The following is a 24,450-nucleotide window of genomic DNA, read 5'->3' as shown; positions in this document are numbered from 1 at the left end:
ATTCATGCAGGCATAATAGAAGAACAAAGTGTACTCTGATGAAATTGCAACCATAATTTCCAGATGCCTGACATTTATTGCTTATTGCTATTAGAATTCAAGTGCCTATTTGTTTTGTACTTTGCTTTTATTCTTGCATCACAAATGTATAATGGAAAAAAGATATTTTAAATGCTGGGTTAAGTATCACAGATCAACACCAGGCACCAGCATAATCAATATTACTTAAACACACTCCTAGGCAATTAATTTTTAAGGAATCAAATTGTTGTACCACATCAAAATTTACAACAATACAATAAAGGTTGTTACATTCTTTATTGTTTAATTAAAAGCAACATTTAGCACTCATGCAGCTAACTGTTGAGACATTATGACATAAAATGTCCTGTTTATCAGTTTGAGATATACAAACAGCATTTACAGTACATTTTATATTACACAATTGTAATTAGACTTTATTAAATTTCATATGCTTATCAAATTATCGAGCATAATACTTCAAAACCCCAGAGAATGTACTGTAATGCATCCAACTGTAACCTAAGCATCCATAATTGCTTCAGCATTTCTATTTAATACAAAATTAAGTTCCATATACTGTACTCTAGTGAACTAAATGTAGAATCACTGATAAGCTACATACAGTTTAAGAGAAGGGTCCCTACAGAAGGATCAAATATATATCTTTCATTACCTTTGGAACTAAGGGCCAAGTTCTTTCCTAGTGTAAGTGAGGTTGCAACCTCTTATATGAGCTTTGAATTGGGCTCTGAGCACCTCCTGCCATAAAGCTATTGCCAAGATATCACAGACAATTACCGTATAAAAGGAACAAAACCATGAGAACAAGCATACAAAATAAGTGTGCACCAATCAAACTATAATATGTAAATATGCAAGTGAAGAACTGAGGGGAATACAATATAGCGTGGAGTAGTTGGCAACAATATATAATGCCTAGAACTTTTCACCACCTGTATTTCCAATACACTACCTTTTGTTAACACTCCCTTCTGATTTTCACCTCCTTAATCAAATCTAGCAGTACTGGTTTTTCACAAAGAAAGGTAGTCTGGGCCTCAAATTCTGGCTGTACCTCAAATTTCCTGTGTTCCTAGGGCAAGCCATTCCTCTACCTCTGTGCCTTAGTTTCCTATCTGTAAAATGGAGATGGTGATAATGCTTAGGACTGACACATCACATGGGAGCAGCATGTGCCACCCATGATCTGGCTACCAGACAAGCCCTGAGTAGCAAGATTGCCATGGCTGCAGCTCCCTGAGGCCTCAAGGCTCCCAGGTAAGACTTCTGGGGCCAGCACAGTTGCTGGCCTCAGCCACCCCTGCCCCACCCAGGGTAACTTCCCACATACCAGAAGGCACTTTGCACAGGTGTTTCCTGGGGACAAGTAGCAGCAGCACAAGGTGTGTCTCTACCTCTTGTCCCCAGGGACTCATTAGTATAAGACCCCATTCTGGCTGGGCTCTTCAGGCAGTTCAGGTACAAAAACTAGTGCTTCTAGTTACAAGATAATCCTACAATTTAATATGGTATTTTCAGTATTTTCATCTTTTTAGAACAAGAAATATTGCAAAAACTATTGTATATGTTGCTTTGTTAATGATTTCCAGTTTATGGAAAATTATATTGTCAAATATTTACTAACACCTTAAACACAAGCAGTCTTCATAGATTTCATAGATATTAGGACTGGAAGGGACCTCGTGAGATCATCTGGTCCAGCCCCCTGCCCAAGGGGCAGGAAGTCAGCTGAGGTCAGATCACCCCAGCAAGATAAGTAGCCAAGCATTTCTTAACGGTATCCAGAGTAGGTGCTTGCACCACTTCCGGGGGAAATCTGTTCCAGACCCTGGAGACTTGAACAGTAAAAAAGTTTTCCCTTATGTACAGTCTAAAACGGTCTTCCAGAAGTGTGTGACCATTAGACCTTGTCTTTCCTTGGGGTGCTCTGGTGAACAGACATTCTCACAGATCCTGATGCACACCCCTTATATACTTATAGGCTGCCACCAAGTCATCCCTGAGCCTTCTCTTCTCCAGGCTGAATAGTCCCATGCCTCTCTGCCTCTCCTCATAAGGCTTGCTCTCTTGACCTCTAATTATGCGCATGGCTCTCCTCTGGACTCTCTCAATCTTCTCCACATCCTTTCTAAAGAGCAGAGTCTTTTATTGTAGGAAGCAACTGTGTTGTATTTGAATTAAAATATATTAAAATAAAAACAAAACAAAATCTGACCTGAATTGTAGTTTATTTAAGATCACGCTAACTAAGAAAACCAAGTGAATGACTTTGAAAGCAGTTAATGCAACTGATTAAACAATAGGGTTAAAATGTTAAAAGCAATTTCTAGATACATTTTAGAATATGTAAACTGTGTAAGATTTTCAATTGTGTCTCTTTTATATTGTCTGTTAAAAGGAATGTACTTGCATATACACAGTACGTCACAAGAAATAGATCTTGCAAAATCTATCACATTACGTATGCAAGTGTTATAATATGTATGCATTTGCTTTTATTGTAGAATATAATTCACTTTTCTGCCAGCTTACATTACATACTGGAATACATAATTGTTATCATCTCCTTTATAAGCATCTATCCAATATCAATAGAACTCCAATTCAAAGCAAAAGGTTTGGGGTTTTTATTTCCTTTTTTATTTCCCTAGCTAATGTTATTCAGCTAATGTTATTCAGCAATTCAGAGTTTCAGAGGTAGAAGTCACCTCCTCTCAGTACCTGAAAAATGTTTTAGAGGGGTTACAAACTTTATAAGATCTCAGATCTGAACCATGCATGCCTACCCTTCTGAGCTGGAAGTCTCGTAAGAACAATTTCCCTTGTATGACATTGGGTATTTCCTGTTTGCAGCTGAACTAGAAATACTGCAGGAATAGTATACCTCTTTTGTGCCCCTCTTTTAGAACTGGGGCATGCAGCAAAGTGAAACAAATGAAAATGATGTATCTTTTAAAAGTGACTTCATGCTTTAGGAGCCCTAACAAAGCTTGAGTTTGGCTTCAGATTTCTGATCTGGGCTTCAGTTTGTCTTGTCTCTGACCCATGGTGGAGATACACATAGCTCCAATCTTACTTTTCAGCAAACTACACAAATGCATATATTTATGCACAAATACCCCGTTTCACAGCAAAACATATTCTCTATGGACAGTACCATGACTTCCCAGTATCCACTTAAGATGTGGAAAAGATGAAGGTAGAAACGTTCCTTTCTGTTGAACTGCATCAGAAACAAAGCCTACCCAACATATCACCTTGTGCACGCTAGACAGAGCATGGTCTACTGACCACTTATTTCCTGCTGGGAATAACTCACCAGAGGAGAAGCAAGGAATAGGTAGAGGTAAAGCCTGTCTCATTATACCTCTATGAGCTATAGTTGTAGAACTATGCCTTAAAGGATATAGCAGTTTGTGAGTTTGCCTTACAGAATGTGAGAAGCTCCTGGAATCATTTTTCTCTCTCTTAGATACCCTGAAGCAAAGTCACACTGTTTCTTACTCTATGCTTAGAAGGCAGAGTTTAGGGTTTTAGGAAATAATTAAATGACAAAGACATCTCAAGAGTATTCAGTAAATCAGTCGAGAAGTGGAGTGTTTGCAAAAATGAAATGCTTTAGTGGCCAGATCCTCAGCTGGTGTCAATATGGGTCACTACAGGGTACACTGAAGTGACTTCAAATAGCACTATGATGATTTTCACCAATCAACAACCCAGCTCATGTCTTCTGAAGCATACTTACTCAGTGAATATTCAAAATGGATATTGCTTAAAATGAAGTTTCTTAGTCCTTTGAGTAGCTTGATATTGATTTTTCATCCTTTTGCCTTCAGAGCTTATTTAGGAATGTTTGATGAAAGTAACGTATACAGCATACTAGCAAACAAAGTGCACTCCTCAGAAAATGGGCCTTCTAACACAGAAATGTACCAAACAAGAAGAAAGGAGACAAAAGTTTCCCCCATAGGTCTTTATGTTTCTTTCTTCCTTTCAAAGCCCCTTTGATCATCCTTTTTGTCATGCCACCAGTGTTTTGCTGATGATGTAATATTGGCCTCTCACAAGCAGCAGCAAAATGTGCATTGATCGTTACTTATTAGGAAAGGTTTTTAAACAAGGAAAACAGTTTCTCATACTTATTTATTACTTGTTGAACTGAGTACATATTCAAACAACAGTAAGTAACATTCCCAGATACAATATCATAATCATTCAAAAAAAGACAAGGCTGTGTAGATACAGTAGGCACTAACTTATGCATTCCTAGAATACCTGAATTATTACCAGACCATTGGGCATATCTCTGTTCAATGTACTCTTTGTCTACTCTCTCTTTGTAAAGGGAAACTAGAAACAACCCTATGCTCACTGCATCTATCAGTGATGTGGGGGTGTATCATGGGAGCAAATCTGAAATCCCAATCTGAATCTTTCTCTCCAGAGTTCTGGTATTGTTTCTCATACCAAGGGTCTTCTAGTTTGTGTTGAATTCCATTAAGGGTGTAGAATGTGAATCCCTTTACACAAAATCATGTCTTTTTTATGAGAAAACTTGTCCCAGTTTATTTTGCTTTCTGAGTTGCTACTCTAAAAATTTTACATAGCCCATATTTGAGAAAAAGTCCCACTTAGATCAAAAGGATCCTTCTCTGTGTAACTACTTTCGCTAGAGAGAGATATTGTCTACTGCTAACAAGTGAAATAGCACATCAATTTAGGGAGAAACAGCAATAATAAAATAAATTGTGGAAGTCAACCAGTTTCAGTGGATGAACTTTTAAAAAAAGAGCTTTTCTTCAATTTTGAAATTCCTTCTGTTTGAAAGATATGCTTTATATAATGTAGGATATAATCCCTAGCTGCCTCTCCAGAAGAAATAGAATAGAAAGCATAAATAAAGGAGCAGAGAAGGGAAAGGGGGGCTGTTACTGTATGCCCTCTAAATACTGAGCTCCTGCAGGGACTGAAGCAGCCACCACAAAATAAAGAAACTCTCAGCTATTCTAATTAATGCAGAATGTTACTTTAGGTCTGTGTTACATAATAGTGGGCATGTCTACATGAGACACTTAACTGTGCAATAGTTTACTGCACAGTAAGCACATGTATCTACATGTGTGCACACTTACTGCACAGTAAAATTACCCTAATCATGAGTAAATGCAAATGCAGGTATCAAATTTAGTCATGATTAGTTACTGCACAGTAACGCACATGTAGACATGACCTGGGAGCAAATCTATTCCAAGGTCAGCCCTACCACTAGGGGACCAGCCTTACGCTAGCCCCAGGGTTCTGGGCTGTGAGCCTCTCCTACCCCAGGGCTGGGCTACCTCTATGGCAGCCCCTGCCTCAGGCCTTTAAAAGCCTGCAGGCATTTTGAGCCCTGGGGCACACCAGCAGGCAGCCTAAGGGCACTCCAGACCACGTCCGATTAGCAGGCTGCAGGCTAGCCTCTCCAGCCTGCCTGCACCCTGGCACTGCTGCCTGGTATTGCAGTACTGCACAGCTGCCAAACCCACACCATCAGGCCCACAACTCCAGCCAGGCCTGCCAGCCCTCAGGCCCAGCTGCAGGCAACCTCTGGCTGCCGGGGCCAGATCCACCTGCCTGCAGCCCACCCCCAGGAGCCTTCCTTGAGCTTGCAGATGCTGCAGGGAATTTCCTCAGCCATGCACCTGCCAGTCCCATGCCAGGTCCTTGCACTGGGCACTACAGGCAGCTGCCCAGGCCTAGCAGCACAGGGACAGCCACAGAGAGGCCTGGAGAGCAACTGCAGGACCCACAATGGCCTCATCATTGCTGATGCCCATTCCCACACCCATGCCCACCACCCAAGGCCCCAAATGGTTCCTGCAGGAGACTGGTGACTTCCTGGTGCTGTGGGGTGAAGTGGAGGTGCAGCACCAATTCAAGCAGGGTGGGTGCTCCAACGCCTACATCTATGAGGGGCTGTCAGACAAGATGTGGTAGTGTGGGCACAAGTGGCCAATGCAGCAATGCCACATAGAGGTTAAAGTCTTATGGGCACAGTGGACTGCCATCACTGACCACAACTGTTGGTCAGGGTGTGCCTGTAAGTCCATGCCCTTTATGTGGCAACTGACAGACATTCTCATGCCCCAGGACCCAGGCTGCAACCATGCTATGTACAGCAGCATAGGCAGCCTGCCTGAGCCCCCACCCCAGCCTAGCACCCATGGTGACATGTCACTGGGGGGGAGTGCCCTCAGGCCTGCAGTTGATCATCCCACTAAGCTCCCAGGCTGCACACTCCACTAGCAGCTTGAGGAACCCAGGACAGTGCCTGCCGTACCCCCATCTTCCCCACAGGGGTCTTCTCTGGGGAGGCACCCTGAAGCCAGCCCCCTCACAGGCCACTGCTGCGCCCCGAGCATTCCCCTGCTATATGTGCCCCAGGCAGTGTACAAGGAGCTGTTTGCATGGCCTGAGGGGTGCCCAACCCATTATGCCCTGCTGCTGCTGATGGCCATGGGACCCTGGGTGCACCTGAGCACCTGGCATGAGACCCTGAGCTTTGACAGCACAGGGGCAAACCCAGGCTCCCTTGCAACCTCTGTTGCCACCTGGAGGGCTGCCTGAGGCTGCACTACATGTCCCTAACTTCTGTAGCTGAGGAGGACATCACTGCCAACATCACCACATTCTTTGGTGTGTGAGAGGTTTATGTCCACTGAGCTGCATGGGCACAGACTGCTCAATAAAGTTTGGACTGTCTCACAACTCCATAAATGCTGTGGGGGTGTGGAACCTGGGGCCAGGGGAGTGCAGCCAGGCCAGGAGGGGATTGTTGGCAGGGGCAGGAGCGTGGAAAGCCCTCACCCCAATGCAGGCCTTACCAAATGGCTGGGGCTGGTGTGGCTGGTTGCTTCATGCAGTCATGGCTGTTGGTGATAGTGTACGGCTCCAGGAGGTATCCTCAGATGTCAGTGTGCCATGGGCAAAGACCAGGCTGGGGGCCCCCCTGAGGAGGAGCTGGCACTGCTGGTTGGTGGCGGTGTCATGGCTGGCTGCACCTCATGGCGGGGACTGAGGCTGTGGAGCTGGCACAGCAGTTACTGGCCCAGGGGGCATGGGTGGCACCAGCCCTGGGTTGGAAGCTGGGCCAAGGGCTCCTGGCTGCTGGAAGTGGTGCAGGACCTACTCCCAGGACCAGGTGGGAGCCTGCTATTGGGTGGCAAATGGCTGCCAGGGGGCAGGCAGGGCTAGAGTCTGGGACCAGGCAGCAGGCAGCACAAAGGTGACCACCAAGGCCAGAATGGTGTCTGGCACCTGGCAATCATTGTCCATGGCCTGCACTCCCCAGGTCCAGATGCCCTTCTGCTCCTGCAGTGCCTCCACCTGCTCATGCTTCAGGGCCAGGATGTGTGCCTGGAACTCCCTGTCCACTCAGGCCCATGCCTCCTTGTGCTAGTCCTGCATGTCCTCATGGGCGACGTCCTCCACCTGCCACATGTCTTGGCAGCCCACATCCTCTGTTTGCCAGGCCTGAGCATCCATCAGCCAGTCCTCCAACACTGTGACCAGGCAATCCAGGAGGAGAATCCTGTCCAAGGTCCTCCTCTGGCAGAACTGGTGTATCCACAGGGTCCAGGCTGTGGGTAGTGGTGACCCTGAGGCTGCATCTCAGCTGCCAAGTGTGGCCCCTCCCCTACATGCAGCTGTAGACCCTATAGAGCTATGAGAAAGAAGCTGTTTCTGTGAGTTCACAACATTTCTCAGATAAGAGCCTCTGTATTATGGGGCATGTGGTACCTGGCCTCAGATCAAGGATTGGGCCTCCACAGGTGCCCAAGGACCATGGTAATTTGGCCAGGCATGGCCAGGCCCAGGCATCCACTGGCCAAGCCCTTGTCCCTGCTTGCTCTCCTTGGGCCACCAGGCCACTGGGAGCTGGCCGCAGGCAGTCTGCCTCCCCCACCCTGTTCCTAGGGCAGGACAGGTTAGGCTTTTGGCAGCACCTGCTACCACAGCTCCAGATCCCACTTCCCTGCCTCTTCCTCCAGGCCAACCACTCTGCTGCACTGCCACCCAGCCCATGGTGTCCAGGCCCAGGACATGTGGGACCCATCCATGGGCCACACTCACCACATGAGCGGGAAACCCCTTTGGAATCTGAAGTTGGTACTAAGGAAGGGCGACTTGAGACCCTCTGGGTCAAGATATAGAGGGGAACATGGTGAAACGTGGGAGACACAGTGACCTAACTGTAGGAATATATTACAGACCTCTAAATCAAAATGAGGAACTAGATCTGCAATTCTCCAGAGAACTGGAAGAGACCATGAGACCATGGGTTATGGTCATCATGAGCGACTTTAACTACCCTGACATTTCCTGGGAAGAACACTCAGCCAGATCTGACCCAACGCATAGATTCCTGACTTGTATCAATGAGCTTTACCTGTCTCAGGAATTATACGGGCTGACCAGAGGAAATGTACTCCTAGATTTAGTTTTGGCAAAGGGGGATGACCTGGTGAGTGATCTGATGATAGGGGGCAACCTAGGTGACAGTAACCATGACACTATTACTTTCACTGGGCTGGGAAATCTGTAAGGTACAAATTCTTGTCTTTAAAAAAGTCGACTTTAGTCAGCTAAGGACTTTAGTGAGTAATGCCCTACAAGATCACAGACCACAGGGGAAGAGTGTGGATAAAAAGTGGTCATTCCTCAAGGACACAATCCTTGGTACACATAAGTTGTCCATACCTGTATGCAAAGTAGTTGGCACAGGGGCCCAGAGGCCATCTTGGCTCAATAGGGAAGTTGTAGATCTTCTGAAAAAGAAAAGGTAGGCTTACTAATGATGGAAGCTAGTACTAGATCTCAAGGAAAACTACATAAGATTGGCCCACATCTGTAGGGGGCAGATTAGAAAAGCAAAGGCAGTTACCAAATTCAGGTTAGCAACTGAAATCAAGGACAATAAGAAGTCCTTCTATAGGTATGTAGGTAACAAGAGGAAAACCAGTAGAAACATGGGACCACTGCTCAATGCATCTGGCCATCTGATCACCAACACCAAGGAGAGAACTAAATGCCTGAACAAGTATTTCACATCTATATTCCACCAGCGTAAGAGTGATCACCTGCCAAATGCAAATATGACACAGAAAGTCACAGTAGAGATGATCACCTACCAACAGTCAATGTAGAGATGATGAAAGAACAGCTAGACAGGTTGAATGTCTATATGTCAACAGGACTGGATGAACTCTATCAGAGAGTTCTTAGTGAACTAGCCAAAGTCATTGGAGGACCACTGACAAGCCTGTCTGAAAATTTGCAGCTCTAAGAAGGGATCCCAGAAGACTAGAAGAGGGCCAATGTTGTGCCTATCTTCAAGAAGGGGAGCAGAGAGGACCCAGGGAACCATAAGCTGATCAGACTGACCCCAATCCCAGGAAAAATCCTCAAAAAAATTCTCAGAGTCCATATGCAATAAGCTAGTAGAAGGCAAAATTATGAACAGCAGCACCAGTTTTGTTCTGGGTAGGTCATGTCTGACCATGACCAGGTTATATTTTTCTATAACTAAGTTACTCACCACCTGGATAAGGGAGATGAGTTTGACATCATTTTCTTGGACTGGGAAGGCCTTTGACTTGGTGTCTTTGCCCCAGTGACCTGCCCGAGGGCCAGGGAGGCCAGGGCTATCTCAAAGAGTCCCAGCAGGTACCTTTGACTTGGTGTCCCATGAGGCTGTCAAGGTAAAAATAGGGGACTATGGAAACTAGGGAAACTAGGGAAACTGGCTGCGTGGCTGGACCCAGAGACTACTAATAGATGGAACCATTTGTGATGCATAGGGGGTGCACGTGCACCCCCTACGCTTGGCAGTGCACCCCCTGCAAAAAGTGCCACTGACACTGCCAGTGATTGCCTTTGGGCAGTTGCCGCTTGCCACCCCTTACCACTGACACCACCAGTGACATCAGCAGGCGGTCCCTGATCACCACTGGCTGCTGCTGACACTGCCAGTGGCATCTGCAGGTGGTCACCAACCACCAGTCAGCACTCACCACCCCTGCCCCCCACCATCAACACCACCACAGGCACCTGCAAGAGCTCCCTGATCGCTGCCACCACACCCCCACCACTACCACCGCTGCTGCCACTTATGGGCAAGTGCCATCCCCCTCCCCCCCCCCGCCCCAGCCTCCAGGGGCATACGGTATTCATGGATGGATCTGTGTCAGCCTGACAGAAGGTAGGTAGTGGGATCCCCCAGGGTTCAGTACTTCTACCAGTGTTTTTCAACATCTTCATGTTGATCTATATGTGGGGATGAAAATCACACTGGCAAAGTTCACCAATGGCACTAAACTGTGGAGAAGTGCACCCATGCCTCAGGGTAGGCTGATGATCCAGGCAGACCTAGACAGATTAGTTAGATGGGCAGACCAGAACCAGATGCTGTTCAACACTGAGAAGTGTAAAGTGCTTCATCTGGGGAGGAAAAATCCGTGACAAACTTATAGCCTCAGTGGTGCTATGCCAGCTAGCACCACATCCAAAAGGGACCTGGGGGTCATAATTGACCATAAAATGAATATGAGCTACCAGTGTGATGCTACAGTTAGCAGAACAAGCAATATGCTGGAATGCATCAACCAATGCATCTCAAGCAAAACTAAGGAAGTTATCCTTCAACTCTACTTGGCATTGGTGAGGCCACAGCTGGAGTACTGCATCCCTTTCTGGGTGCCACACTTCAAGAAGGATGTGGAGAAGCTTGAGAGAGTCCAGAAAAGAGACACTCATATGATTAAAAGCCTGAAGAGCAAGCCAGATGAGGAAAGGCTGATAGATATGGGACTTTTCAGCCTAGAAAAGAGAAGACTTTGTGGGTATTTGGTAGCAGCTTACAAATATATCAGGGGTGAGCATCAGGGGCTAGGCGAACAACTATTCACCAAGGCACCCTAGGGGAGAATGAGGAGCAATAGTCATAAGCTCCTGGAAGAAGGTTTCAGACTGGATATAAAATTTCATAGATTTCATAGACATTAGGGCTGGAAGGGACCTCGGAAGATCATCGAGTCCAGCCCCCTGCCCAATAGGGCAGGAAGTCATATGGGGTCATAGGATCCCAGCAAGATAAGCATCCAATTTTTTCTTGAAGGTGTTCAATGTAGGTGATTGAACCACCTCTGATGGCAGGCTATTCCAGACCTCGGGGGCTCGGACAGTAAAGAAATTCTTCCTCATGTCCAGCCTGAAATGGTCTTGCAGTAATTTATAACCGTTCAACCTCATCATCCCTTGGGGTGCTCTGGTGAACAAACGTTCCCTGAGATACTGATAGTCTCCCCTGATAAGCTTATAGGTGGCCATCAGATCACCCCTGAGCCTGCACTTTTCCAGGCTAAAGAGCCCCATAGCTCTCAGCCTGCTGTCTTAAGGTCTGTTTTCCTGACCTCTGATCATGCGCGTGGCTCTTCTCTGGACTCTCTCAAGCTTCTCCACATCCTTTTTGAATTGTGGGGCCCAAAACTGGACGCAGTACTCCAGCTGCAACCTCACCAAGGCTGAGTACAAGGGGAGAATGACATCCAGGGATTTGCTTGAGAAGCATCTATGGATGCAAGCCAGCATTTTGGTCGCTTTACTAGCCGCAGCATCACACTGCAGGCTCATGTTCATCTTGTGGTCAATAATGACCCCTAAGTCTCTTTCTTCCATAGTGCTAGCCAGTGTAGCACTGCCAAGCCTATAAGGATGCTGCAGGTTTTTCCTCCCAAGGTGGAGAACCTTGCATTTTTCAGTGTTAAACACCATCAGGTTCTCATCCACCCATTTGCTGAGCCTGTCCAGGTCAGCCTGGATTGCCGTCCTGTCTTCAGGTATGGATGCTTTGCCCCAGAGTTTGGTGTCATCGGTGAACTTGACCAGTCCGCTTCTGAATCGAATGTCCACATCATTAATGAAGATGTTGAACAATATGGGTCCAAGGACAGAGCCTTGGGAGACCCCACTGGTCACAGGGCACCATGATGATTGACTTCCAGAAATTATCACCCTCTGGGTCCGACCACGGAGCCAATTTCCCAGCCAGAGGATCGTGGTGGACCCAAGGCCACAATTGGCCAGTTTCGCCAAAAGGTGATCATGGCATACCAGATTGAAGGCTTTTTTGAATTCAAGATACATGACATCAATCTCTTCTCCTTTGTCAAGGTGATAGGTCACCTGGTCATAAAAGGAAATGAGATTGGTCAAGCGAGACCTGCCCGCAACAAACCCATGCTGGCTATCCCTCAGGATGTTGGTGTTGGCCAGTCCACTAAGGATGGCCTCTTTAAAAAACTTTTCTAAGACCTTCCCTAGGATAGAGGTCAGGCTGATGGGCCTGTAGTTTGCTGGATCCACTTTCCTCCCTTTCTTGAAGATAGGCACCACATTGGCCTTCTTCCAGTGTTTGGGCACTACACCAGAGTGCCAGAAGCTCTCAAAGATCCATTCCAGAGGCTGGGCTATGATGCTCACCAGTTCCTTTAGTATCCTGGGGTGTAGATTGTCAGGGCCTGCTGACTTGAAGGTATCCAGGCTCTCAAGGTGTTCCTTCATCAGGTGAGCATTGATGGAGGGCAGGGAATCTCCCTCATCCGGACCTCCCTGTCCTGGAGTGGGCATGGACATCCCATGGGACTGATGAAAAACCAATGCAAAGTACCCATTTAATAGGTTGACTTTTTCCTGGGCGTCAGTTGTCAGTTGTCCTATCTGGTTCAGCAGGGGTCCAATGTTTTCCTTGCTTTTCCTCTGGCTCCCCACATAGCTGAAAAAGGATTTTTTATTGTCCTAGATACTCAAAGCTAGTTGGAGTTCAGTTGCAGCCTTGGCTTTCCTCATTTGCTCCCTGCAGAACCGGACCAGTGCAGAATATTCCTCCATGGAGGTGAATCCCATCCTCCATCCTTTGACGGCCTTTCTTTTTAGCCTCAGGAGGTCTGCTAGATCCCTGGAGAGCCAGGGGGGCTGCTGTGCCCTCTTGCTGCCTTTCCTCCGAGATAGAATAGAATTAGCTTGTACATTGAGGATCGCTCCCTTGAGGAGCAACCACTCTTCCTGAACTCCCTTCCCCCTGAGGTCATGGTCCCTTAGGGCCTCACTGACAAGCCTCCTGAGCTTGTCAAAGTTGGCTTTCCTGAAGTCAAGGACTTCAGTGTTGCTGACTGACTTGCCAGCTTTGCAGTGGATGGTGAAGGTGATCAGCTCATGGTTACTGTCACCCAACTTCCCATCGATCACTAGGTCACTGATTAGGTCATCCCCAGTAGCCAGTACCAGGTCGAGCAGCGCTTTACCTTTCATTGGCCCATAGAGTCCTTGAGTCTCTAGAGGTAATCCACACATGATAGGAAGCTTTGCGACTGCTCGGATTTTGCTGAGTGATCCTCCCACGAGATGTCTGGGTAGTTGAAGTCACCCATGACAACCATAGTCCTGGAGCATGCAGCCTCAGCCAGTTCCCGGGAAAACTCCTGGTCAAGCTCTTGACTTTGGGTGGGAGGTCTGTAGTAGACTCCCACCATTGCGTCCCCTGTGCCATGTTCCCCACAGATTTTAACACAGAGGGTCTCCAGTCATCCACCCTAGTCACCAACATCAGTTTGCAGGGACACATAGGTTTCCTTAACATAGAGAGGTACACCCCCACCCCTTTTATCTACTCAATCTCTCCTTTATAGGGTATAGCCATCTATACCCATGGTCTAGTCATGGATGGAGTCCCACCAGGTCTCCATTATCCCTATGACATTATAATTATTTGTGTTAAGCAGGAGGATGAGTTCCTTCTGCTTATTCCCCAAGCTCCTGGCATTTGTGTATAGGCAGGCAAGTGTCCCCTTGGGGGCTCTTGCCCACAGATTGTACCAGGGATGGAGCAGGGGTGGACTCCCTTAAGTGCCTTGGCCTGCTGACTTTGCAAGGGTTGCTCAGTGGGCCAGCAGTGGAGATAGTTCCCACTTCTCCCAGTGGGTTAAGTTGAAAGCCCGATGGAGCAGGTCAGCCAGTCTGGCTGAGAAGAGCCTCCTCCCCAGTGGAGAGAGGTGGGGGCCATCCCTTCCCAGCAGCTCGCTGCCTCTCTCACTGAAGAGCAGGCTATGGAAGAAATACTTTTCATGGAAGAAAAACTTCACAGTTCATATGACCAGACTCTGGAATAGATTCCAAGTGCAGGTACCAACCCTAGAGATCTTTAAAAGGACACTGGACACACACCTTGCTGGCAGCATTTCCTCTAAGCTGTGCAGTGTGTGCAACCATGCAGGTGCACTCAGGCTGCACTGCCAGGTGTGCCTACATGGCTGTGCATGCCATGCAGCTTAGAGAGAACACTGCTTGCTGGGGTTATTTGACCTCAGCAGTCTTTCCTGCCCAGAGCAGGGGGGCTAGTCCTGACAATCTCACAAAGTACCTTCCAGCCCTAAACTTCTGTGAATCTGTGAATATGTGTGCACACCCATAGAGGAATGGCCAGAGGCCAGAGTGCTGGTCTCCTGTCCCTGGGCTTTGCCCCTAAGGCACCCCCACTCCACTGCCTCCCATCCCGGGACAGCACACAAAGGACATTGTACATAGTTTTCTTGGGGAAGAAGATGTTTTATTGTTGGTGGGTGGGGTGGATGGTGAAGGGACTCTGTTTGTTGGGGAGGGATGGGGGATGTGGGTTCTGTTTGTTGGGAAAGGGGGGGAAGGGGGCTCTTTTTGTTGGGGAGGGAGAGGGAGGGCAGCTCTGGTTGATATGAGGGGAATAAAAATTTGATATGTCTCTGCAGTGAGCATGGTGCTAGTGGTGGGCAGGGGGATGAGGGGTACATGGACAGTGATGCAGGTGAGATAGAGAGAGGAGTGCTGAGGAGGTGGTCTGGCAGCACCTCCCAAACCTAGTGCCCTTGACCCTGTTGGTGGGTGCACGGCTCTCCTGGGACCTCAGGTGGGGTGGGGTGCTGCCACTGCCACCATAGGTGGTGCTCCCACTGCCAGGTATCATCTGCCAGATATCATCTGCTGTGCCTCCTCTACTGGGCCTCATGGAAGAGCTTCCCCCAGGCCTCACAGATGTTATTCAGTATGCAGGGTGCAACAGTGACCCAGAGGAGGTTGTCCTCAGTGAACTCAAGGTGGGTGATGAGGGTGCGCCAGTGGCCCTTGAGGCAGCCAAAGGCACACTCCACCAGGGTGCAGGTCCAGTCCAGGCAGTGGTTAAAATGGGTCTGATGGGGGTCCAGGTGACCACTGTAGGGCTGCATTAGCCAGGGCAGCAGTGAGTAGGTGTAGTCTGTGATGAGGAGGAGTGGGACAGCCATGGTGCCCAGCTGCAAGTCCAGCACCCCTGGCATGAAGCACCCACTCTCCACCAGGCCCAGCAGGCCAGAGTTCCTGAAGATGTGGGCATCATAGATGCTGCCTACCTAGCCAGTACTAACATGCATGAAGAGATCTTGGTGGTTCATGATGACCTGGAGCACCATGGAGTAAAAGCCACTCTGGCTGTAATAGGGGCAGTCTCCATGGGGCAGGTAGGTGACAGGGATGTGGGTCCCGTTCAGGGTCCCAAAGCACTGGGGGAATCCTAGGGCATGGAACCCCACCACCACCACCACTAAGGGGTCATGCACACAGGGGACAGTGTCCCCTAGCATGTCGTGGAGGGTGCCACACAGCTTCAGGATGGCATCCCCAACCATGGCCTTGCCCATTCCAAACAGGGGGCTGACATACCACAGGATGGCAGGCATGGTCAGCTTCAGTGGGCAAGGGCCAGGCAAGTGTCCATGGAGAGAGGTGGTGTCCTGCTCCAGGAGATCCATAAAGGTGTCCTGGGCCATCCTGAAGGCCTCCAACCACTGCTCGGTGCCCCAGGTGTGTTGGATGACATGCCACCACCAGGCCTGGCTGGCCCTGCAGGCCCAGAGGTGACAGGTCTGGAGGCCCAGGAGAGCAACCATAGCCACAGCGGTGGCATCCTGGATCCTGTCATTGGCGTCCCTGCCAAGGTCTGGCCAGGTGGATGGGGATGAGAAGGCAGATACACCCCGGTAGCCATGGGACTGCACACAGTGGGATGGCAAGCAGTTGCTACATGTGGAGAAGTTGGGAGGGCCCAGACAGCTATGGTACAGGTGGTGGCTGGCATGGCAGGCCAGCAGGGCCAGTGCAGCAGCCAGCAGGATCATGGTCATCACTGCCAGGCACTGGTCATCACTGCCAGGGGCAGGGGCTGGAGCATCCATAACATAAGAAGGCACAGGCTGTTGCGTGCTGTTCCTGCACTGGGCACACTGCTTCTGGCCATGGAAGGGACTCACCAGAGAGTAGCGAGTGGGGTTGCCTTTTGAAGAGGGCTGCCAGCTACTGGCAGTTGCAGTCAGAACCTGGAGTTCCCCACAGGGGTGGCAGGAGCTCATGGCAGCAACCTAGGAAGTGGGAACAGATTGGCAGCAAATCTGCTCCCACTTCCCTGCACATGGAGACACTTGCCTGGCACCATTTACTCATGAGTAAATTACTCATGAGTGAGCTGGTGCTGCAACACATGCACGTGTAGATGTGCCCACTATAGATGACCTGCATTCAACAGACTTTTCCAGATACAATGACTCCTGCCCATGCTAGGCCTTAGGGACAGCTGAAGACCCCTGTAAGTGGCCCTACACTGTACCTACACAAGGGTTATTTTATCTTGCCTCTAAGATGAGTTTTGACAGCCCATGTGCATCACCAAAAGAACTGGAACAGGAACAAAGCCTGGTAGGAATATTGCTCGAACCAGTAAATAATGTCAGACTTATCTACCTTGCTTCCTTTACCTTTTCTCTTTTTTGTTTTGTTTTGATTTATTGCTTTAATTATTTTGGAGTACACAAGGCCCTGCTACTCTGTACATATGCACAAGGAGACCTCTGAACACCCCTGCACAGCACTGAGACATCTGTATCTCTCAGGTCCAGGAAGCAGTGATACTGCTCCCAATAAATGTACCTGTAATTTACTGTGCCATTCCTTGGGTGATCATATAATCTTCTCAGCACGGCTGACTGTTTTGGTGCCCTTCCAGGAGGATAGCTTGGTGTGCTATTTCTAGCTTCTGAGGGTACCACATGTTCCCACACGCTACAACTTGATGTTTCAAATTTTGTTAAGGGAGGGTGATCTCATGCCCTTCAGCTTCAGCCCTCAGCCAGACCTGGCACTGTTCCTTGGGGCTCCACCTCCCCTACACCCTGCCTATCACCAACCTGATGTTGAAGCTCCTCATTTGGTAAGTTGAGGCAAATAACCTCCTAAAAAATCTCTATCCAAAATACTCCAAAAGAACAAACACAATGTCCCAAAACAAAACTGTAAATGAACAATCTTTCCACTGCGGTCAAGCGTATACTTTTATACATGTTGTCCACCCTCTGTGGGGCAGTTAGGGGACTGAGCAGACAACTACCATGCTCAGGACTCCATTTATTCATGGTTCTGATACTCTTCTACTCTTTGTCTCTGGGCTTCTCGTCATCCTGGATCCAGCCAACCAGTCCTGACTGCCAGGCCAACACTCCTGGTAAGTTTCCTGACTCCTCCAAGCCAATGTTTCGGAGTTGCCACTGCTGACTGGGCTCCCATCAATTGCCCCTGACAGGGCACACTGTGCCTGTGCTTCCTTCCCTTCTGTACTGGAAACTAACTTCCAGTTGCCTGGTTGTCTCCTTCTAGGCCATTCTTATCTCTCAACTTGGGTTCCACCCAATCAATCAGTGTTGGCACGTGCTCATAAAGCATGTCCATGCCAGGGCCAGAGTTTCTCCCACAGAAGTTGATATTGCTGGTGCTGCCTCCAGCCACTGTGTGGACAGCTTAGTTTCGTAGTTTCATAGTTGTTAGTGTCAGAAGGGACCTGAGCAGATCATCAAGTCCAACCCCCTACCATAGGCAGGAATGAATGCTGGGATCAAATGACCCCAGCTACGTGATTATCTAGCCTCCTTTTGAAGGCCCCCAAGGTAGGAGTGAGCACCACTTCCCTTGGAAGTGCAGTGCCCAGACCCTCCAGGTCCTAGTTGCCCTGACTGTGAAGTAGTGCCTCCTGATGTCCAGCCTGAACCTACTCTCAATCAACTTGTGGCCGTTATTCCTAGTTACTCTGGGTAGTGCTCAGGGGACCAGGGTCTCTCCCATTCCCCGCTGGTCCCCCCTGGTAAGTATACAGATAGCCATGAGATCCCCTCTCAGCCTTCTCTTGTGGAGGCTGAACAGGTTCAGGTCTTGTAGCCTCTCCTTGTAGGGCCTGCCCTGCTGCTCCCTGCTCTGGACCCTCTCAATGCTGGCTACATCCCTCCTGAAGTGCAGCACCCAGAATTGGACAAAGGACTCCAACTGCAGCCTGGCCAATGTCACATAGAGGGGAAGGATCACCTCCCTGGACCTGCTCGTGATGCGTCTATGGATGCATGACAAGGTGCAGTTAGCCTTACTGACCACATCCTCACATTGGCAGCCCAAATTCATCTTGGAATCAATAATGACTCCAAGATCTCTTTCTGCCTGTATGCTGATGAGAAGGGAGTTGCCCAACCTATAGGTATGCTTCTGGTTCTTTCTCCCTAGGAGCAGTACCCTGCACTTGTCAGTATTGAATCACATGCTATTCTCATCCACCCACCTCTGTAACCTGTCCAGATCTAGTTGTAGCCTGTCCCTCCCTTCTAGTGTACCCACCTCTCCCCACATCTTAGTGTTATCAATGAATTGGAACAAGGTGCTTTTCACCCCCTCATCCAAGTCACTGATAAAGCTGTTAAACAGTATGGGCCTTAGGACTGAGTCCTGGGTGACTCCACTGCCCACATCCCTCTAGGTTGAAAATGACCCATCCACCACCACTCTCTGGGTCGCAGCCCTCTAGCCAATTTCGTACCCATCTGACTGTGTAGGCATCAATGCCACAGTCACCTAGGTTTTTTTTTTAATGAGAATGGGGTGATAGACAGTGTCAAAGGCCTTCCTAAAGTCCAGAAAGACTACGTTCACCACAACACCAGCGTCCAAGGATTTTGTGACCTGATCGTAAAAGGCAACCAGGTTGGTCTGACAGGACCTGCCTCTAATGAACCCATGTTGGTTTCCTCTGGTTGCTTGGTGTCTTCCAGCAAATACCTTCTAGTGGCAAGTGTCTTTTCCCTACCACAAGCATGTGTATCATTAGGGCATACATCACTGATTCTCAACCAGGGTGCCGCAGCACCCAGGGGAACTGTAAGATCTTTTTAAGAGTGTCAAGCAAGATGATTCACAAGATAAACCAAAAGATTTCAAATAGGATCCCATAATGTCAAAATATTCTGTTCTGTTCTGCACTTTCTGAGTTCTCTGAACGTAATTATTCTATTTTTCAGAAGTCCAAAAATAGTGAAAAACAGAGAGCTAGAGTTATCCAAGAGATGTCTTGAGTCTAGTGAGAGGTGTCTTGATCCTAAAAAGGTTGAAAACTGGTGGCATGAACCAAAGGGGTTAAGATAGCACTGGATGGACCAGGCACTTTAAGCCAGTAATAAATTACATGCACACACATAGGAATTTCATGTATTCCTCACAAAAGGAAAGAGTGTGGTTCCATCTACGTGGTTAGGTAGGAAGACTAATGGTAAATAGGTGATTCCTCAATGCTCTGAATTAGCTACTCATATAATTGAACAAAGAAAGAGATGAGGAAGCAAGTTTTTGCACAGAGAAATAGGAAATATGTTGTTACCTCAACCTCAGCTATTTAGTGCCAGCACAGCATTCCCTACTCTCCATGTTTCTGTAAAGGTCCAGCTTCTGTAGTCCTATGATTACATGATAATCTTGGCTTTTTCAAAAGGAAAGTTCTAACCCTAATTATTGCAGGGAAAAAAAATACTTTAATATGAACCCTAAACTCCAAAACACCAGAAGGAAAGTAAAAAGAGGACTCTCATATTAAATCATGCAAAATAATTATTTCTGAAACACATATGCTTTGAACACCAGTTTCATGGTAAGGGATCCAGGTTTTCCATTTCCCATGGAAAAACAGAGAAAACCACAGATTTCCCAGTGTAATTGGAGAAAATGTGGATTTTCCCTTTAAGCAGAGAAACCCGGGGATTTTTGCAATCTTTTGTAAAGAGCTCTGCATGCTGGTTGATTTCCAGCTTGCAAGAGCTGGTTGCAAAAGGGGTGGGAAAGCCCCAACCCTGCCCGCAGGGGGAGGGAGAGAGGGAAAGGTTGGGACCCAATGCTTTCACTTACCGGAGGCTGCCTTAGGATTGGTCTTCTTTATTCCTGGAAGTAAGTGAGGCTTGGGGGTTGTGGGGCAGGGCTGGGAGGGAATCTGGCTGGGGGCTGAGGGAGTGAGGATAACGTGGAGTGTCTGTTGGCTGGCAGGCACTCCCAGTGGGGCTTTCCCAAACACTTTTCCCTCCCTCAGCCCGGGCAGGTGGGTGAGCAGGCGGGGTGCGGGGGTGCAGTGGCGGTGGGGTGAGGGGTACTGCCAGTCCCCCACCTCAGCTCATTTTGTGCCCACTCCCAGCAGCAGAGATGGGGGGTGAGGGCAACAGTGCCCCTCTGTGGGCCACACATGCACCACTTGGCCAGGGAGAACAGGAAGCTCGCACACAGTAGCCACCACCACCATTGTACCCTCACTGCCAGACCTTGCGCCTCTTGCATGCAGCTGGTGCTGGAAAAGCTGTATGGGATGTGGGGCACAATGGTGTGGTGGCAGCCGCTGCATGCGAGCCCCCTCCCCACAGCTGAGCAGACATATGAGGCCCACAGAGGGGCACTGCTGCCCTCACCCCTGCTCTGGGCAAGCAGCATGGGGCATGGTGGCAGCAGTGCAGTGGTGCTGGTGACCACTGTCACATGTTAGTGGAGGTGCCGTGTGGGGGCAACTGCCGGCAGGAGTGCGGTGGCGGCCGCCAGTGGCAGCAGCAGTGTGGTGGTGATGATGACCACCGCATGCCAGCACCACTGCACCATCATTGCCGTGCTGTGCCATGCCCCACACCACTTGCCCGGAGCAAGGCCAGGCGGGTGAGGGCAGCAGTGTCCCTCTATGAACTGCACATGCCTGCCCGGCCAGAAGGAGCAGGGACTCACACGCAACAGGCACCACTGCACCACCACATCCCATGTGGCTTTCCCGCCGCCAGCTGCGGGAAAGTGGTGTGAGATGCAGTTGCAACGGTGCAGTGGTGGTGGTGGTGGTAGCTGCTGCATGCATCCTCCCCCTGGCTGGGCAGTGTGTGTGAGGCCCACAGAGGGGCTCCCTGCCCTCACCCCACCAGCCCTGCTCCTCAGAGTGGGCAGAGAGTGGGGTGAGGTGGAGGGCTGAGGGGCACTGCAGTGTGCCATGTGGGGCTGGCAGTGCCACTTGCCCTCCACTGGCATGCCCTGGGTTGTGCTCTGCCCCCCCCCCCCAGCCTGTTCACCTGCCCAGGCTGAGGGAGGGGAAGGTGTTGGGGAAAACCCCACCAGGAGTGCCCACTGGCCGGCAGGCACTCCATGTCTTCCCCCAACACATCCTCGCTCCATCAGCCCTCAGCCAGTTTCCCCCCCAAGTGGTGGTGGTGTGGTGGCAGCTGCTGCACGCAAGCTTCCCCCCTCCCCAGCTGGGTGGCACATGTGTGGCCCACAGAGGGGCACTGCTGCCCTTGCCCCCTTCCCTCCTGGGATCAGGCACAGAGATGCACTCGTCTACCCCCATTCTCAATCTGCCCCCTCAGCCCCTTCCTTTCCCCCCATCCTTCCACACACACCTACCTGCTGGGGTGTGTATGTATGTCAGTCTGTGCCTGCATGTGTGGGGCTGGGGGGCTGTTGTGGGGGGAGTAAGGTGCATGCATGAGCAGGACTGAGGAGGCTATGGGGGGCTGAGGGGCACTAGCAGGGCTGGCAGGGTAGGGGGAGGCTTTAATTTTGTTCACACATAATTTGTGCACATGCTATAGAGAGGTAAGCTTCAGTTCTGTCTATTTCTTCACTATAAAGGACAGATAAGATTTACCTGTTTACCTGCAATGATTTACCTGTTTACCCGCAATTTAATAAAGTGAAATGCTTTGAGGAGAAATCTAAGGGCAGTTACAGACATGGTCCAGGAGGTGAGGTGGGTGTGTGTGTTTGTGTGAGTGGGGGTCTTTAATTAGCACAGCACTGAGAGCTGTACTAATTAAAATGCCTGGAGCATCGCATACACCATTATCCCCATGCTGAAAAATGGTGGCAGGATGCTTTGAACTAAAGCTCAAACAAGCTTTAGTTTAAAGCTCCCCACCACCACTTTTCAGTGCAGGGGCACTGCTACACATGACTCTGGAGTCTGCTGGAACACGATAATTACCAGCACATCAGAGCAGCCTCCCTGCACGTGTATAGGAGCCCAAAGTCCTTGGTAATAGCAATAGATTTCTCCTTCTATATATCATGTTTTTTATTCCTATTAGTTTGTTTATGTGGTTGTTTTTAATTTTTTTTTTTTTTTGGCTTTTGCCCATATTTATCTAAGAATGTCACTGTCTGAAGCTAAGGTTATGGCTTCTTTCCCTTTACCAAGGCATAAAACTCAATGAAATCCAACTGCAAAAGCCCCAAAGAAAATTCTCCTGTCAGAGGGGAACTCCTTGCCAGCAAATCTGTGCTGCAGGCAGGCCTAGACAATTATAGAATAGTATGGTTGGAAGGGACCTCAGGAGGTCATGTAGCTTAAGTCCCCGCTCAAGTTGTTCTTGACTAAATCATCCCAGTCAAGTGCCTGTCTAACCTGCACTTAAAAATGTCCAAAGATGGAGATTCCACAACATCTCTAGGGGAGTGCTTAACTACTCACAGGGGGGCAAATTTCTTCCTATCATTCAGCCTAAAGTTCCCGCTCTCATTGCTCCTTGTCCTGACTCCTGCAGCCAGAGGATAGCCTAACTCAGGGGCAGGTAAAGTCCAGCCTGTGGGCCAGATCTGGCCTGCAGTGGATTTCATTTCCCAGCAGCCCCTGCCATCTTTTTCTATGGGGTCCAAAACTGGATACTGTACTCCAAATGAGGCCTCACCAGTGCCAAGAAGAGCAAAACAAATCACTGTCTTTGATCTGGAAGTGATGCTTCAAATAATATAATCCAATATGCTGTTGGTCATTTTTACAAAATGAGTACACTGTGACTCATGTTCAGCTTGCATGCAATCCATAGGTCCTTAAGTTGCAGTACTGCATCTTACCCAGTTATTTTATAGTCTATATTTGTGCATGTGATTGTTGCCTCAATTGCAGGACTTTGCACTTGTCCTTGTTGAATTTCAACTAATTGATTTGATTTTGGATCATTTCTCCAGTTAATCAAGATCAGGGGCGATGCGCAGGGGGTGCATGCAGGTGCACATGCACCCCTGAGTGTGGCGGTTCACCCCCTACAAAAAGGCACCACCAACACCTGCCGCCAACACTGTTTGTGGTATCTGCAGGTGGTCACCGACCCCTGGTCAGCGCTTGCCACCCCCCTCGTCCCCCCAACCCCAACCACCAGGTGGCGTCTCTGGGAGCTCCACTGCTTACCGCCACCATGCTCCCGCCACTGTGTTCCCGCTACTGCCGTGCCCCCCCAGCCACCAGGGGCATGTGTCACTCTTGATCAAGATTGTTTGGAATCTATCCTCAAGAGTATCTGCTAGTCCCAGCCCCCTAAGATATGTATTTTATCCACATAATATACCCAGTATATCAAGCAAACAACCTAAGGGAACATGTTTGGTAACATTTGATTATTCAGTTATATTTTCTGTAAATTGTTTATTTTTTATATATTCAGTTACCAAAAATCAAATTGCCATAATTAGCATTTTATTTGTTACTTTGGGTCCTCCCCCCTCTCCCCACCTCTCCCCAACTTCTCTTGATTAAAAAGAGACTTCTGTGACTGGTGAAGCATAGTTATTAAACCATGATGTCTTTCTTTAAAGCCAATTTAAAACTAAGGATCATGTAATGCTGCCACTTATGCAAGGTTGCTCATAATTGCTCCATGCAATGCTTTGATTAATTAAATCACACTAGAGATTGTTTCTTAGTAACACACCTGGTATGGTCTTTGTTGTTGGCATTCATTAAAACACTGTGTTTCATGCTGCTTTGCAGCAGGAAAGGATATTAATCAGCTAAATTGCCATTAAGAGTCATATCAATATTTGCTGCACACTGATTGTTTTTCTTAATCTTCAACAAAGGACATTTCATTGAAATCTCTGGTTGGTAACTAACCATATGACAGTGAAATCAAATTAAGATGTTTTATTTTCTATCTGGCTAAAAAAAAATCAAAGTGCATAAAGAAATAAAATCACTGCTGTGTTTTTCTTGTCTGC

General features: G+C 48.5%; 1 long non-coding RNA gene across 1 annotated transcript in view; it reads right to left on the bottom strand.

Moving 5' to 3' along the window:
- Positions 1–4,171: 4,171 nt before the first annotated feature.
- Positions 4,172–24,450, bottom strand: part of LOC109285675 (uncharacterized) — a 49,129-nt gene continuing 28,850 nt past the window's right edge. Inside the window, exons 3-4 of the long non-coding RNA XR_002093486.2 lie at positions 8,785–8,852; positions 4,172–7,747 (exon numbers count right to left, since the gene is read on the bottom strand). This is a non-coding gene — a long non-coding RNA (uncharacterized LOC109285675). The remainder of the gene's footprint in view (positions 7,748–8,784; positions 8,853–24,450) is intronic.

The sequence above is a fragment of the Alligator mississippiensis genome, chromosome 10 (assembly GCF_030867095.1).
Source record: "Alligator mississippiensis isolate rAllMis1 chromosome 10, rAllMis1, whole genome shotgun sequence".
NCBI classification, from domain to species: domain Eukaryota; kingdom Metazoa; phylum Chordata; order Crocodylia; family Alligatoridae; genus Alligator; species Alligator mississippiensis.
This window is presented reverse-complemented; position numbering and strand designations above follow the sequence as displayed.